The 16,364-nt window shown below is 41.0% G+C and overlaps 1 protein-coding gene across 6 annotated transcripts in view; it reads left to right on the forward strand.

The window, feature by feature from the left end:
- The first annotated feature begins 14,493 nt into the window (after positions 1-14,493).
- Positions 14,494-16,364, forward strand: part of NEK1 (NIMA related kinase 1) — a 212,661-nt gene continuing 210,790 nt past the window's right edge. For all 6 annotated transcript variants that reach the window (XR_014296918.1, XM_082657164.1, XM_082657161.1 and 3 more), the window contains exon 1: positions 14,494-14,805. The gene's annotated coding sequence lies outside the window, so the exon portion shown is untranslated. The remainder of the gene's footprint in view (positions 14,806-16,364) is intronic.

Below are 16,364 nucleotides of genomic sequence, written 5' to 3' on the forward strand. Positions count from 1 at the left end.
TCTTTTTGGTACGTCAGCCTCCTGTGGATGGTGGGGTAAGTAGAACCAGAGGTGAGGTTTGAGCGAGGGTGCAGAAATGGAAGGTGCCCTAAGCCAACGACACACTCTGGCTCTGTCAGCGAGGTGTAGAGCGAGACGGCCTGGCCACAGCCCCAGGTTGCCTGTTAACCTGCTGAGCACTTTTTGGGCAGGACACGTAGGACACAGTAAGAGCGTCACCTCTGGGTGGCAGGATTAAGACCCATGAACGTCGGGTGTCTCACGGACATTTAGTGTGCCGTGAAGATACGGTGCTTGATGCACATTCGATGCCTCTTGTATGTTGAGTGCCTCACGAACATGTGGCGTCTTTTGGGCTTTCCAGCCTTTTCAATCTCTGTTCACAGGTATCAGTATATGCCCTACTGACCTCATCTGTCCACCATGTCTCACAGCTGAGTAACTTACTTCTCTGTGCTTAACACATGAGCTTTTTCTATCCTATTTATTTCTTTTCTCCCAGGACAGAATTCAGTTTTCTCAGACAACACAGTCCTGGGCTTCAGAGCGGGTACGGTGCCCAGCTGGTGATGGGGGTGCCCACAATGCAGTCAGACTTCTCGGGACTCTTTCATTGCTGGTATCGTGGTAGAATTCACGGAACCATGCTCATACCCAAGCCCAGTTTTCTCTTATTTTACTTGGGACCCTGTTGGACAAGTTTCTTAGGTCCTTTCTTAGAAAAATGTTGAAAAGGAAGTGAAAACTTTTCTAAACTAAGTGGAATTTTTCACAAGAGATTTACAGACATTCTCTGTTTTCTTCTCTCACTGAAGATATGTAGCCTAAATTGGGGGAGAGGTGCCTAGCTTTGAGAACAGACAATAGTCACAGTCACAGTATTGTGCTATAACGTCCAACATGAGGAACTGTAGTTAACACTAGAGTTAACTGTGTGGTATATTTGAAAATTATGTGGTATATTTGAAAATTGTTCAGAGACCAGATACGAAGAGTTCTCATCGCAAGGGGAAGAAACATGTTTTTCCGTTTTTTGGTATCTACATGAGATGATGGATGTTAACTAAGCATTGTGGTCATTGTTTCACTATATATGTGAGTCAAATCATGATGCTGTACCCCTTGAACGTATGCAGTGCTGTACATCAACTGTATTTCAATAAAACTGGAAAAACCCAAACCAAACCAATGACTAAAAATAAATAAAAAGCTGTCAGCACACAGGAAGTAGTTGGAGGCACAGCAAACTATGTTATGCGAATAAAGCCAGGCTCCTGTACTTTAAGTCATAGTTTCTGGTTGGAACTGAGCTGAAGCACTAATAACAACAACTCTACCAAGACTCGTACTAGCTTTACTCCTCCTCAACCAACCAGCCAACAAAACCTTGAAACTCTCAAAGAAAGTGAAAAAGAAGAATAACGCACAGTGCTAAGAGTGTGCTTATTCCAACCATTTCTGGTTCCCCGGGAGATCCAGAGAACAGATGGTAGACATCGCCAGTGAGTGCATGTGGTGGCACTCATTCCTTTCTGCCAGCATTTCTGTCACTCTGGAAGTGGCAGCTTGTAATGTGCTATTTTATAGACTTAGCAAAAGGAGTGAAAAAGAGCACTTTTTCACAGAAATCTGGAATCAGATTTCAGTTTCTCCTAGATTCTTGTTCTCTGGCCTCAGTCAAGTTGCTCTAAGTTTTCCCTGAAATAGAAAAACTTGGAGATATGATTATTTCCCATAACAACTTTAGAAATACGTTAAAAAACAGGTCTGCAGGGCTCCCTGGTGGCACAGTGGTTGAGGGTCCGCCTGCCGATGCAGGGGACACGGGTTCGTGCCCCGGTCCGGGAAGATCCCACATGCCACGGAGCGGCTGGGCACGTGAGCCATGGCTGCTGAGCCTGTGCATCCCAGAGCCTGTGCTCCGCAGCAGCAGAGGCCACAACAGTGAGAGGCCCGCGTACCGCAAACAAACAAACAAACAAAAAAACAGGTCCGCAGAAAATCAGAGATATGAACAAAGCCACGGAGTACTGCTTCATGTATTTGTGAGCTGTTTCAGAAAAAGAACGTTGATTCTATCACTTAGTTTCATGCACATTGTCAAGAGGAAGGGAAAGGGATTGAGATGTTCTATTAGGAAAATAGTGATGCGGTTCTAGTCTAGAATTTCTTCCTGATTTTACCAGCATCAGGGAAGTAGTTGAAAATGACCTTTTCTTGTGCTTTGCCTTTTTCCTTAAGGGAGAACATGAAATTATATTGAATAGATTTGCAGTCTTGATAATATTTTTTAAACATCTTTATTGCAGTATAGTTGCTTTACAATATTGTGTTAGTTTCTGCTTTATAACAAAGTGAATCAGCTATATGTATACATATATCCCCATATCTCCTCCCTCTTTCATCTGCCTGCCACCCTCCCTATCCCACCCCTCTAGGTGGTCACAAAGCACCCAGCTGATCTCCCTGTGCTATGGGGCTGTTTCCCCCTAGCAATCTATTTTACATTTGGTAGTGTATATATGTCCATGCCGCTCTCTCACTTTCTCACAGCTTCCCCTTCCCCTTCCCCATGTCCTCAAGTCCATTCTCTACGTCTGCGTCTTTATTGCTATCCTGCCACTACGTTCTTCAGAACCTTTTTTTTTTTTTTTAGATTCCAAATATAGGTGTTAGCATACATTATTTGTTTTTCTCTTTCTGACTTACTTCACTCTGTATGACAGACTCTAGGTCCATCCACCTCACTACAAATAACTCGATTTCATTTCTTTTTATGGCTGAATAATATTCCATTGTATATATGTGCCACATCTTCTTTATCCAGTCATCTGTCGATGGACACGTAGGTTGCTTCCATGTCCTGGCTATTGTAAATAGAGCTGCGATGAACATTGTGGCACATGACTCTTTTTGAATTATGGTTTTCTCAGGGTATATGCCCAGTAGTGGGATTGCTGGGTCGTATGGTAGTTATATTTCTAGTTTTTTAGGAACTTCCATGCTGTTCTCCATAGTGGCTGTTTCAATTTACATTCCCACCGACAGTGCAAGAGGGTTCCCTTTTCTCCACACCCTCTCCAGCATTTATTGTTTGTAGATTTTCTGATGATGGCCGTTCTGACTGGTGTGAGGTAATACTTCATTGTAGTTTTGATTTGCATTTCTCTAATGATTAGTGATGTTGAGCATCCTTTCATGTGTTTGTTGGCAATGTGCATATCTTCTTTGGAGAAATGTCTATTTAGGTTTTCTGCCCATTTTTGGATTGGGTTGTTTGTTTGTTTTTTTAATATTGAGCTGCATGAGCTGCTTGTATATTTTGCAGATTAATCCTTTGTCAGTTGCTTCGTTTGCAATATTTTCTCCCATTCTGAGGGTAGTCTTTTCGTCTTGTTTATGGTTTCCTTTGCTATGCAAAAGCCTTTAAGTTTCATTAGGTCCCATTTGTTTATTTTTGTTTTTATTTCCATTTCTCTAGATGGTGGGTCAAAAAGGATCTTACTGTGATTTATGTCTTAGAGTGCTCTGCCTGTGTTTTCCTGTAAGAGTTTCATAGTGTCTGACCTTACATTTAGCTCTTTAATTCATTTTGCGTTTATTTTTGTGTATGGTGTTAGGGAGTGTTCTAAATGCATTCTTTTACATGTAGTTGTCCAGTATTCCCAGCACCACTATTGAGGGCTGTCTTTTCTCCATTGTATATTCTTGCCTCCTTTATCAAAGATAAGGTGACCATATGTGTGTGGGTTTATCTCTGGGCTTTCTATCCTGTTCCATTGATCTATGTTTCTGTTTTTGTGCCAGTACCATACTGTCTTGATTCCTGTAGCTTTGTAGTATAGTCTGAAGTCAGGGAGCCTGATTCCTCCAGCTCCGTTTTTCTTTCTCAATATTGCTTTGGCTCTTTGGGGTCTTTTGTGTTTCCATACAAATTGTGAAATTTTTTGTTCTACTTCTGTGAAAAATGCCAGTGGTAGTTTGATAGGGATTGCATTGAATCTGTAGATTGCTTTGGGTAGTATAGTCATTTTCACAATGTTGACTCTTCCAATCCAAGAACATGGTATATCTCTCCATCTGTTTGTATCATCTTTAATTTTTTTCATCAGTGTCTTATAGTTTTCTGCATACAGGTCTTTTGTCTCCTTAGGTAGGTTTATTCCTAGGTATTTTATTCTTTTTGTAGCAAAGGTAAATAGGAGTGTTTCCTTAATTTCTCTTTCAGATTTTTCATCATTAATGTATGGGAATGCAAGAGATTTCTGTGCATTAATTTTGTATCCTGCTACTTTAATTCATTGATCAGCCCTAGCAGTTTTCTGGTAGCATCCTTAGGATTTTCTATGTATAGTATCATGTCATCTGCAAACAGTGACAGCTTTACTTCTTCTTTTTTGATTTGGATTCTTGTTATTTCTTTTTCTTCTCTGATCGCTGTGGCTAAAACTTCCAAAACTATGTTGAATAATAGTGGTGAGAGTGGGCAACCTTGTCTTGTTCCCTATATTAGAGGAAATGGCTTCAGATTTTCACCACTGAGAATGATGTCGGCTGTGGGTTTGTCATATTTGGCCTTTATTATGTTGAGGTAAGTTCCCTCTGTGCCTACTTTCTGCAGGGTTTTTATCATAAATGGGTATTGAATTTTATCAAAAGCTTTTTCTGCATCTATTGAGATGATCATTTGGTTTTTATCCTTCAGTTTGTTAATACGGTGTATCACATTGATTGATTTGCATATATTGAAGAATCATTGCATTCCTGGGATGAACCCCACTTGATCATTGTGTATGACACTTTTAATATGCTGTTGGCTTCTGTTTGCTAGGATTTTGTTGAAGATTTTTGCATCTATGTTCATCAGTGATATTGGCCTGTAGCTTTCCTTTTTTGTGACATCTTTGTTTGGTTTTGGTATCAGGGTGATGGTGGCCTCGTAGAATGAGTTTGGGAGTATTCTTCCCTCTGCTATATTTTGGAAGAGTTTGAGTAGGATAGGTGTTTGCTCTTCTCTAAATTTTATAGAATTCACCTGTGAAGCCATTTGGTCTTGGGCTTTTGTTTGGCAGATTTTTCATCACAGTTTCAATTTCAGTGCTTGTGATTGGTCTGTTTATATTTTCTATTTCTTCCTGGTTCAGTCTCAGAAAGTTGTGCTTTTCTAAGAATTTGTCCATTTCTTCCAGGTTGTCCATTTTATTGGCATATAGTTGCTTGTAGTAATCGCTAATGATCCTTTGTATTTCTGCATTGTCAGTTGTTTCTTCACATTATTCATTTCTAATTCTGTTGATTTGAGTCTTTTCCCTTTTTTCTTGATGAGTCCGTCTAATGGTTTATCAATTTTATCTTCTCAAAGAACCAGTTTTATTGATCTTTGCTATTGATTCCTTCATTTCTTTTTCATTTTTTTCTAATCTGATCTTTCTGATTTCTTTCCTTCTGCTAACTTTGGGGTTTTTTGTTCTTCTTTCTCTCTTTGCTTTAGGTGTAAGGTTAGGTTGTGTATTTGTGTTTTGTTGTTTTCTTGTTTCTTATTGTATTGCTATAAACTTCCCTTTTGGAACTGCTTTTGCTGCATCCCATAGGTTTTGGGTCATCATGTTTTCATTGTAATTTGTTTCTAGGTACTTTTTGATTTCCTCTTTGATTTCTTCAGTGATTTCTTGGTTATTTAGTAGTATATTGTTTGGCCTCCATATGTTAGTATTTTTTTACAGTTTTTTCCCTGTAATTGATATCTCGTCTCATAGTGTTGTGGTCAGAAAAGATACTTGATACAATTTCAATTTTCTTAAATCTATCAAAGCTTGATTTGTGACCCAAGATATGATCTATCCTGGAGAATGTTCCATGAGCACTTGAGAAGAAAGTGTATTCTGTTGTTTTTGGATGGAATGTCCTGTAAATATCAATTAAGTCCATCTTTTTTAATGTGTCATTTATTTATTTTCATTTTGGATGATCTGTCCATTGGTGAAAGTGGGTGTTAAAATCCCCTACTGTGATTGTGTTACTGTTGATTTCTCCTTTTATGGCTGTTAACATTTGCCTTATGTATTGAGGTGCTTCTATGTTGGATGTATAAATGCTTACAATTGTTATATCTTCTTCTTGGATTGATCCCTTGATCATTATGTAGTGTCCTTCTTTGTCTCTTGTAATAGTCTTTATTTTAAGGTCTATTTTGTCTGATGTGAGAATTGCTACTCCAGCTTCCTTTCAATTTCCATTTGCATAGAATATCTTATTCCAACCCCTCACTTTTAGTCTGTATGTGTCCCTGGGTCTGAAGTGGGTCTCTTGTAGACAGCATATATATGGGTATTGTTTTTGTATCCATTCAGCAAGCCTATGCCTTTTGGTTGGAGCATCTAATCCATTCATGTTTAAGGTAATTATCGATATGTATGTTCCTATGACCATTTTCTTAATTGTTTTGGGTTTGTTATTGTAGGTCTTTTCCTTCTCTTGTGTCTCCTGCCTAGAGAAGTTCTTTTTGCATTTGTTGTAATGCTAGTGTGGTGGTGCTGAATTCTCTTAGCTTTTGCTTGTTTGTAAAGGTTTTAATTTCTCTGTCGAATCTGAATGAGATCCTTGCTGGGTAGAGTAATCTTGGTTGTAGATTTTTCCCTTTCATCACTTTACATATTTCCTGCCTGTCCCTTCTGGCTTGCAGAGTTTCTGCTGAAAGATCAGCTGTTAACCTTATGGGGATTCCCTTGTATGTTATTTCCTGCTTTTAATATTTTTTCTTTGTATTTAATTTTTGATAGTTTGGCATGCTTCTCCTTGGATTTATCCTGTATGGGACTCTGTGTGCTTCCTGGACTTGATTGACTATTTCCTTTCCCATATTAGGGAAGTTTTCAACTGTAATCTCTTTAAATATTTTCTCAGTCCCTTTCTTTTTCTCTTCTTCTTCTGGGACCCCTATCATTCAAATGTTGGTGTGTTTAATATTGTCCCAGAGGTCTCTGAGACTGTCCTCAATTCTTTTCATTCTTTTTCTTTATTCTGCCCTGTGGTAGTTATTTCCACTATTTTATCTTCCAGGTCACTTATCGGTTCTTCTGCCTCAGTTATTCTGCTATTGTTTCCTTTTAGAGAATTTTTCATTTCATTTATTGTGGTGTTCATCTTTGTTTGTTTGCTCTTTAGTTCTTCTAGGTCCTTGTTAAATGTTTCTTGTATTTTCTCCATTCTATTTTCAACATTTTGGATCCTCTTTGCTGTCATTACTCTGAATTATTTTTCAGGTAGACTGCCTACTTCCTCTTCATTTGTTTGGTCTGGTGGGTTTTTACTTTGCTCCTTCATCTGCTGCATATTTCTCTGTCTTCTCATTTTGCTTAACTTTCTGTGTTTGGGGTCTCTTTTTTGCAGGCTTCATGTTCGTAGTTCCCTTTGTTTTTGGTGTCTGCCCCCAGTGGGTAAGGTTGGTTCAGTGGGTTGTTTAGGCTTCCTGGTAAAGGGGACTAGTGCCTGTGTTCTGGTGGATGAGGCTGGATATTGTCTTTTTGGTGGGCAGGACCGCATCTGGTGGTGTGTTTTGTGGTGTCTGTGAACTTATTATGATTTTAGGCAGCTTCTCTGCTAATGGGTGGCGTTGTGTTCCTGTCTTGCTAGTTGTTTGGCATGGGATATCCAGCACTGGAGCTTGTTGGTCATTGAGTGGAGCTGCGTGTTAGCATTGAGACGCAGATCTCTGGGAGATCTCTCCCTGATTGATAATACCTGGGGCCAAGAGGTCTCTGGTGGTATAGGAGTATCCATAGACCTCAATCATCATGCCGATCTTTCCACTTGGATTCCACTCCAGGGGCACAACGCGAATAAACCAGGTTCCCACAGAGTGCAGTAACTTGTGGTGGCATTCATGTTTCCTGCAAAGGTTCATCTCAGTAATGGCTCCACCATGTGAAGATTCCCTCAAGATAGTCAGTCTTGGTCAGACAGGCTGGAACCTCCTTGATTACATTTTGAAGGCTTTGACAGCGCTGAGAATCTTCCAGTTTCATGATTCTCTCCTATAGATCCCCTATCTAAGCCTCCCTGGAATTTGATATACTCTGAGCTATTCATCCAAGCCCGTCCCCAGTTCAGTCTCATGGTGAGACTCCTGTGTCAGGCTCTACCCAGCTCAGGGCTCAGTGTTTTGCTTTATTCTTCCTGGAAATAAATTGTGATCTTCCTCCTCTGACAGAGCTCCTCCTTCTCATGTGAGCTCTTGTGGTGACCCAGCCCAGAAAGCCTGAAATTTAAGACCTGACTAGATAATGTTTTATCTTTGCATATCAAGCTAGACCTACCAGATTAAGATCCAGAAATGCACCAGACTGCTGCAGTTTCCATCCAAGCTCCCTGCAGCTACTGGTTAGTTTAAACTGTACATCTAGCATAAGGCCAGAGTAGGCTTTCAGGAGTGTGGCTTAAAACTAAAAGATCTCCTCTTAGAATATAAAACGATGGAGTGCACAGACACTGAGTTGTTTTCCTCTTGCATTTGAATATTACATGTTTTCAAGAGGTCTGGATTTTAGAGCATGTGTTTCCTCCTATTTAAGGTTTTAGGTCTTTCTCTTCCCCAATCACAAAAGATGACTTGTGTGTCAGGATAGTTTGATCACATACATAAAGCTACACAAACACATGGCCTTTTTATAACTTCACAGAGGGAAAACACTCAGTGTAAGTGGACTGCCAACCACCTGCTCTAATTTGTTATCCTCCAGTTTGTCTCATTGCTGCCTGCTTTCTGGAAAGAACAAACCACAATACCCAGCCCTGAATATGTCTGTCCCCATCACCCAGCATGGCACTAAATTTACTGTGAATTAATGACAGGGTATATTTCTGAAAAACCTCAGTAGAAGAGCACTTTAGTAATAGTCCCTTTCTGCTTGCCATGTTATACACTGCTATGAATAAAGGTTTAAGGAATTTTCTTTTTTTTTTCTACCAGAAAAGAGGTCCACAAGTATAATTTTATAACCATATTTAGGATAGAAGTCTGTTTAATTATCATAATTTAAAAAATTAATTTAGGAATTCCCTGGCAGTCCAGAGGATAGGACTCGCTCGGTGTGTCCACTTGCTGTGGCCCCAGTTCAGTGCCTGGTCGGGGAACTAAGATCTCACAAGCTGTGCAGTGAGGCCTGAAAAAAAAATTATTTTAGTGTTGGCATTTCTTTTTTTTTTCAAATGGAAATATGGTTGAAACCAAGCAGGGTCCTGTGGGGTCTTCCCTGGGGACAGACCCCTCTCTCGCCCCCATGTCCCCTGCCTGTTGTTTTTAGAAAAGCTTTAGCCTCTTAGGCCTTCTTCAGGTTCCAAAGAGCAAATTTAATCAGAAAATTGAGAAAATACATAAACAAAGGAAAATTATCAAGCAAGATGGAATAATAAGAGTGTAGCCATAAAACGAATTCAAGGACATTTATTTCCTCCTTAAGGGCTGTAGATAATATCCTGAGCCATATCCTTGAGTTGTTCTGCAGATACTGAAGCCCCCACCAGGTGGAAGAAGTTAACTGCATGCTGACCACCAGCACATAGACCCCAGACTGCTTGGAGCCAGAAAACTGGTAATTGAGTTTCCTGGAATATCACCCTGTCAGCTCATCATCAACCAATCAGAGAATTGTACACTAGCTGATCATGCACTCTGTGACCCTCTCCTTCCCCAGCCTTTCAAAACCCTTCCGTGAAAGTCATCAGGGAATTCGGGCGTTTTGAGCATGAGCTGCCCATTCTCCTTGCTTCGTACCTTGTAATGAACACTGCACTTTCCTTCCTCACAACCTGCTGTCAGTAGATTGGCTTTACTGAGCAAGGGAGAGTGGACCCAAGTTTGGTTTGGTAACATTGTTTACAGAATTTCTTGATTACTAAAACAAACTTATTCTTTAAAATATATATATATATACATATATATGTATATATATATGTATATATATACATACACACACACATATTTATTTATTTAGCTGCACTGCATCTTAGTTGTGGCACACGGGATCTTCATTGCCCTGTGCAGGATCTTTAGTTGCTACACGTGGGATCTTTTAGTTGCAGCGTGTGAACTCTTAGTTGCAGCGTGTGAACTCTTAGTTGTAGCATGTGAACTCTTAGTTGTGGCATGTGGGATCTAGTTCCCTGACCAGGGATCAAACTGGGGCCCCCTGCATTGGGAGGGTGGAGTCTTAGCCACTGGGCCACCAGGGAAGTCCCAAAACAAACTTATTCTTTTTAAAATGGACACACTGAGTAAGAAACTAATAGGTAAATGGAAGAGAAATCCATAAATAGACACTGGTATAAATAGGAAATGTAGTGTATGGTAAAGTTTACATTTCAAATCAGTCGAAAAGGAAATCACATTTAACAAATGATTTTGGCATAACTAGCTTTCCTCCAAAAGAAAACCAAGTTATTCTCCCTATGTTACTTATATATAAAAATAAATTTCAGGTGCATTTAATTCATTAGACAATTAAAATCCAAGAACATTGAGATTATTTAGATAATTCTGGGGTGAAGGAACATTTGCTTGGCAAGATGAGGAACCTAAGTGACAAAGAAAAAGACCGATAAATTTGACCACAAACAAATTGACAAATTTCTGTATGGTCAAAGATGCCATAAAACATATCAGCAACTCTAGCCGGGGCCACAGGGAGCAAAAGCACCACCCAGCAGACCCCTGCTTGACTTCCTGGCCTCAGAAGTGTGAGAAATAATAAATCGTTGTTGTTTTAGGCCACTAAGTTTTAGTGTGGTTTGTTACACAGAAATATATAACCAAAGCACAGGAGTACCTATTCAAGTGAAAAAAGAAAAAAAAAAAAGCATGCTTTTTGACCCAGCAAACCCTCTTTTCAGAATCTATCTTTCAGAAATAATACCAGTGGAGACCATCTCTATGTCTGTTGAGTGGGATCTAATGAAATAGGTTTCAGTACATTTATCTCATGGAGTATTGATTAATTGATCTCTGCAGAAATGTTCATGATTTACTCTTAAAAAAATTCAGGTGGCAAAATAATGTATATACTATAATCTCATTTTAAAAGATTAAAACTAATATATATGAATATAAGCTCATGTATGTTTTTATGAGCTTAGAGAAAAATGTAGATTATATATGTGAAACTGTTAACAGTGGTTTCTTGGGGGAGTGAGCACAGGGTGAGCTCTGGAAACAGACTGCATACGGACCTTATGTATGCATGTTTGTGTTATTGGTTTTTTGCAAGGAACAGACTTTTGTTTGAAAAAAAAATCCAATAAAATACTTAAATAAAAAGAATCAAAGGAACCTAAACACACTCTTGTTGTAAAAAGAAAAAAATATTACCAAAGTATATAAACTAGAAAGAGATATAATCAGGTAATCCTTTTAACTCAGGTTATGAAACTGAGTCCCCCTAAAACCAAGTTCCCTTACCGAGTTTATGATTCATCCCATCCAAAATTTTATTCCTTTTCTTATCCCCTCTGACCTCAATCCTATGCTCACTGAACACTCATCAACCAGAATCAGATGACTAAAATTGTTGTTGTTGTTAACATTGTTAAAGTACTAAAATTGCTATTATAGATATCATTAACACATAAATGCAGGTTGTTTCTCCAGGGCAAGATGAGCTCACAGACCCCCCAGCCATGGAACACCTGGCCAGATAATCATAATCCAGAGACATCCTGACTCCTGATTTTCGATTAAGAAATGTGACAAGACAATGATTAACCCCAGCTTCTGTTTTTCCCCTTTAAAACAAACAAACAAACAAACACACACACACAACTCGTAGACCAAGGGGGAGTGGATCTGCGGATTGTCTCCCACCCCCTTGCTTGGATCTCTGCAATAAACCCTTACTTTGCTGCAAACTCCTCCTATCGCTGTGGGAGTTTGGCTTTCTACGCCTTGGGCACAGGCCCTTTGCTCTGTTACAGTTAAGAGTAAACTGCATTATTTACCCAACAGTATGTCAGGGGCATCTTTCTGTGTCAGTACAAATAGATCCCAATAACCCTTTTTAATGTTTTCAGAATACTCCATTGTTTGGATATGTTGGAATGTATTCAGTCAATTCCTTATTGTTAGACATTTACATTGTTTTTAGTTTTTCTGATTATAAACAATGATGGTTACCTTGTATATATATATATATATATATACATATTTGCCCTCTTGTCTTAGAAGTGAACTTGCTGTCAAGGATATGCATACAGCTGGCATGCCTTCTGCAAAGACTAGAGCAGTTTATGTTCCCACCAACAGTTTATGACAGGAGCCTAAAGAAGGATCTGACTAGTCATTCTTCATGAAAGCAGCAAAGAGTTTACTTAGATTATCAATTGGCAATGTTTTCATGTTGCTTTGCTGTACAAAGGGATGTGGGTAGAACTGGCGTTCTTGTGCATTCAGACACCAAAATTCCTACTGACTGGGGGTGGGAGGGGTCACAGAAGGTTAGCCTAGGAGTCGGGAAATGAGGAAACAAATCTTTTGCTTGGAGATTGAAGAGAGGAGATATACCAAAGCAGACTGCCCCAGCTTGCCAGGTTGGATGACTTGCAGTGCCATCTTCTGGCAAAGAAGCCAAAAACGTTCAATTTCCACGCTAGCAATAAATTACTTCTTATAAAGCAGGACTAAACCAGACTGGCAGGAGAACCCGAGAGGTTTTAGGCGCTGGTGTGTTTGGGAGGGCATAAGGGGGAAGGAAGCAGACTTCTTTGAAGCCAAGGTCTGAATCATTTACATCTGAGGTCTCTGGCAGAATCTGTGGTGTCTCTGCCGTGCTACACACAACACATACAAACAGGTACTACAACCTGGGGAGGAACTAAGGTGGCTAGACCACTGTCCTCCTTCAGCTTCAAGTTTGGATTCTCCAGTATCTCGGCTTTACTCTAGGGAAGGCAATTTAGCTGAAGGACTACACTGCACCTGATCCCTTATTACACAAAGTCTGTCTCTATCTGCAGCCTGCAAGCCTGCAATGAAGAAAGGTACTCAGACCACTAACCCTTTCAATATACCAGCGAGTAATGCGTACACCCGTTAGATGTAAAGGTGTAGAACCATATTTTATTTGTTTTGTTTTTGTTTTAATTTTTTCTCTTTAAACCAAGTTATACTAAAAAAAAATTTCAAGACTTAAAAATACTTTCTTGCTTTAATCATCCAGAATATACTAGGAATAGGCTTGCTTTTAAAAAACATTCTGTTTGTTTATTTATTTATTGAGGTGCAGTCAATGTACAATATTACTTAAGTTTAAGGTGTACAACACAGTGATTCAATATTTTTACAGGTTATACTTCATTTACAGTTATTACAAAATAATGGCTATATTTCCCTGTGCTGTATAATATATCCTTTATCATTTATTTTATACATAGTAGTTGTACCTCAATCCCATACCCCCATCGTGCTCCTCCCTCCTTCCCTCTCCCCACTGGTAACTACTAGTTTGCTTTCTATATCTGTGAGTCTGTTTCCTTTTTGCTGTTTTTTGTTTGTTTGTTTCGTTTTTTAAAATATTTCTTAGAGGGCTTCCCTGGTGGGCAGTGGTTGAGGAGCCACTTGCCAATGCAGGGGACACAGGTTCGAGCCCTGGTCCGGGAAGATCCCACATGCTGCGGAGCAACTAAGCCCGTGCGCCACAACTACTGAACCTATGCTGTAGAGCCCGCGAGCCACAACTACTGAGCCTGTGCTCTAGAGCCTGCAAGCCACAACTACTGAGCCCGTGTGTCACAACTGCTGAGCCCTTGTGTCACAACTGCAGAGGCCCATGCACCACAACGAGAGGGGTCAACACAATGAGAAGCCCCGCGCACTGCAATGAAGAGTACCTCCTGCTCGCCACAATTTGAGAAAGCCTGCGTGCAGCAATGAAGACCCAACGCAGCCGAAAATAATAAATTTATAAAGGAAGAAAAAAAATATTTGTTGGATTATAGCTGACTTTTTGTTACATTCACTAGTTTATACTATTTTTTAGATTCCACATGTAAGTGATATCATACAGTATTTGACTTATTTCACTTGTCTTGATTTTTAAAGCAAATTTAGTTTAAAAATATGGCATCCCTAAGAAATGGCCCTCAAGTTTTAAAAAAAATCCCTTTTGCGGTATGTGCGGGACGAATTTATCACAGGCTTTACTCCACACCAGCTTCAGCGGGTTCTGTCGGCCGCCGGGCCTCGCTCCTGTGAGTGAGGGACGCTCTGGTCTCCCTTTCCTCCTCTCTTCTCCTCCCGCACCTAGAGAGCCCGCCCCCGCCCCCGCCCCTGCCCTTCCCGGCCACCCCCGCTCCGCGCCGGCTTCGGCGCGCTGACGTCACACGCCCGCGCCAGGGACGCCCCACCCTCTGCCCTGGCTCCGGGATTTGGGGCGCCGCTTGTGGAGTCCTGAGCCTGAACCCGGAGCGCATCTCCGCGTTGCCGGGTAGCCAGCGCCCGCGTGGCGAGGCTGGGGGACGAACCGGCAGGGAGCACCCAGCCCCAATGCGCCCGGCCCGCGAGGCCGCCGGCAGCCGCCTCTGAGAAGTTGGGGGGCGGCGCCCGGCGAACACCCCACGCCGCCGCAGCCGTTGCAGGGGGCTCGGAAACCGGTTTGTTTCGTCCGGTGGCGCAGACCCGTGTCCCGGGGCGTTGGCCGGAGTGGCGCGGGCTGCGGCCCAATGCCCTTTCTGGACCGCGGGGGGGTGCCTCGGGCTAGCTGAGCCCCGCGGGAAGGCGGCGACCCCCGGACGGTGCCCGCCCACGGCCTGGGTCCTGAGGTGAGCTGCACTCGGGGCGGCGTGACGTGCGCGATGGTGGGGTCGCTCGGGAAACGGGAGAGCTTGCCTCGACTTCCGATGTAGAGGCTGCGGGGTCCTCCCTGAAGTGCGCGGAAAATAGCACCAGTAGCCGCACCTCGTCAAGATGGGAGTTCTCCAAGGAACCGTGTGTGTTACTCAGTACCCTTTGGACATTATTTAAAAAGCGATAGTGATCATGGAATTAAAATAAGAATAGAAGCGTTGGTATGAGTAAGAAGTCATTTACGTTGCTTATATCTTGTCTGCGATCTTCACGTATACCTTTTAACTAGAAAATGAGTAGCAGTTAACTGGCTGGCCCATAATCTTATATTTCAGTTTCCATAGTTTGATTCAACAATTTCTTCATGGAAGGCATTGAAAGTTCTAGGACTTGTAGAGTTCATCACAACTCTTTTTTTTTTAGGCAGCCCTGATTTTTGTTCTCTAATGTAAGATCCGCCCCCCCAGAAGCAGAAATTTTTGTATTGCCAGGGTAAGTTACATCAGAAATAATTATGAAGGATTAAAAGTAATATCCAGTATATGCTAATAATGGCCTTTTCTTATGATGCAGCAGTATTGCAGAGATGATGGAGGGAAGCCAGGTATGGAGAGAAGTAGTTCTTTGTTTCTGCTTTAGATTTGTCTGAAATTAGAGCATCTGCAGATCTGTTTTAACGTTGCCCGCTTGTTTTTGGTGAGAGGTAAGGAGCCTGTTTTGTGGGAAAACAGGTTTTTGCACGTTAAGAGTCACCGCTGGGAGTTTAGTAAAGGTTATGGAACTTGGCCACAGGAGTTCTTTTGAGGTCATTTTAATAATGCATTGACGTTGTACTCCAAGTATATTTTCCTCTGTCTGACTTGAATATATCCATTTCATGGATGTAAACTCTTTATTTACATGTTGGTACTTTCACTAGGGAAGCTGTTAATTGTTGTCTGAAGAGTCTTACAGAGAGGAATAGACTTGCAGAGAAGAACAACAAATATTTTGAAAAAACTCTGTATTAGGAATCCCGCTTTTGCTTTCTCCTTTTTTGAATTATGCGAAGTAAGACAGGGCCTTTCCTCATTGAGGAGTTAAACCGAGCCTCTCCCATAACCCAAAATGGTATTCATTATTTGGGGAGAACTATATGTGTAGATCCTGGTTGCAGACAGTACCCTGAGGGCTTCCTGAAATCTGTTGACACTTCTTTACCAGTGTTTCCCTTCAGGACAACTTGCTTGTGCATCAAATAGCTGAAGCAGCTGCAGAGGCTTAATGTTCCAGATTGGTGGGAATACAGCTTTTCATTCATATACCCTGACATTTTTCTCATTCGGTGCACAAAATTTTATTATGTCAAACATTTATTTGTGGCTTAAAGGTGTTCTCAGTAAAAAGTGAGGAAAGATGTCTAACTTGACTAGAGGCTAAGATATTTTTTCTGGAGCATAGTTGACATACTTGAAAAGAGTGATGCCGTATAGAGAAATTTGATGGACATTTACGTATTTTATCGTCTGAAATTTGTGTTGGTGTAAAGCAAAGA

Source organism: Grampus griseus, assembly GCF_964374135.1.
Source record: "Grampus griseus genome assembly, chromosome: 6".
Taxonomy (NCBI): Eukaryota; Metazoa; Chordata; class Mammalia; order Artiodactyla; family Delphinidae; genus Grampus; species Grampus griseus.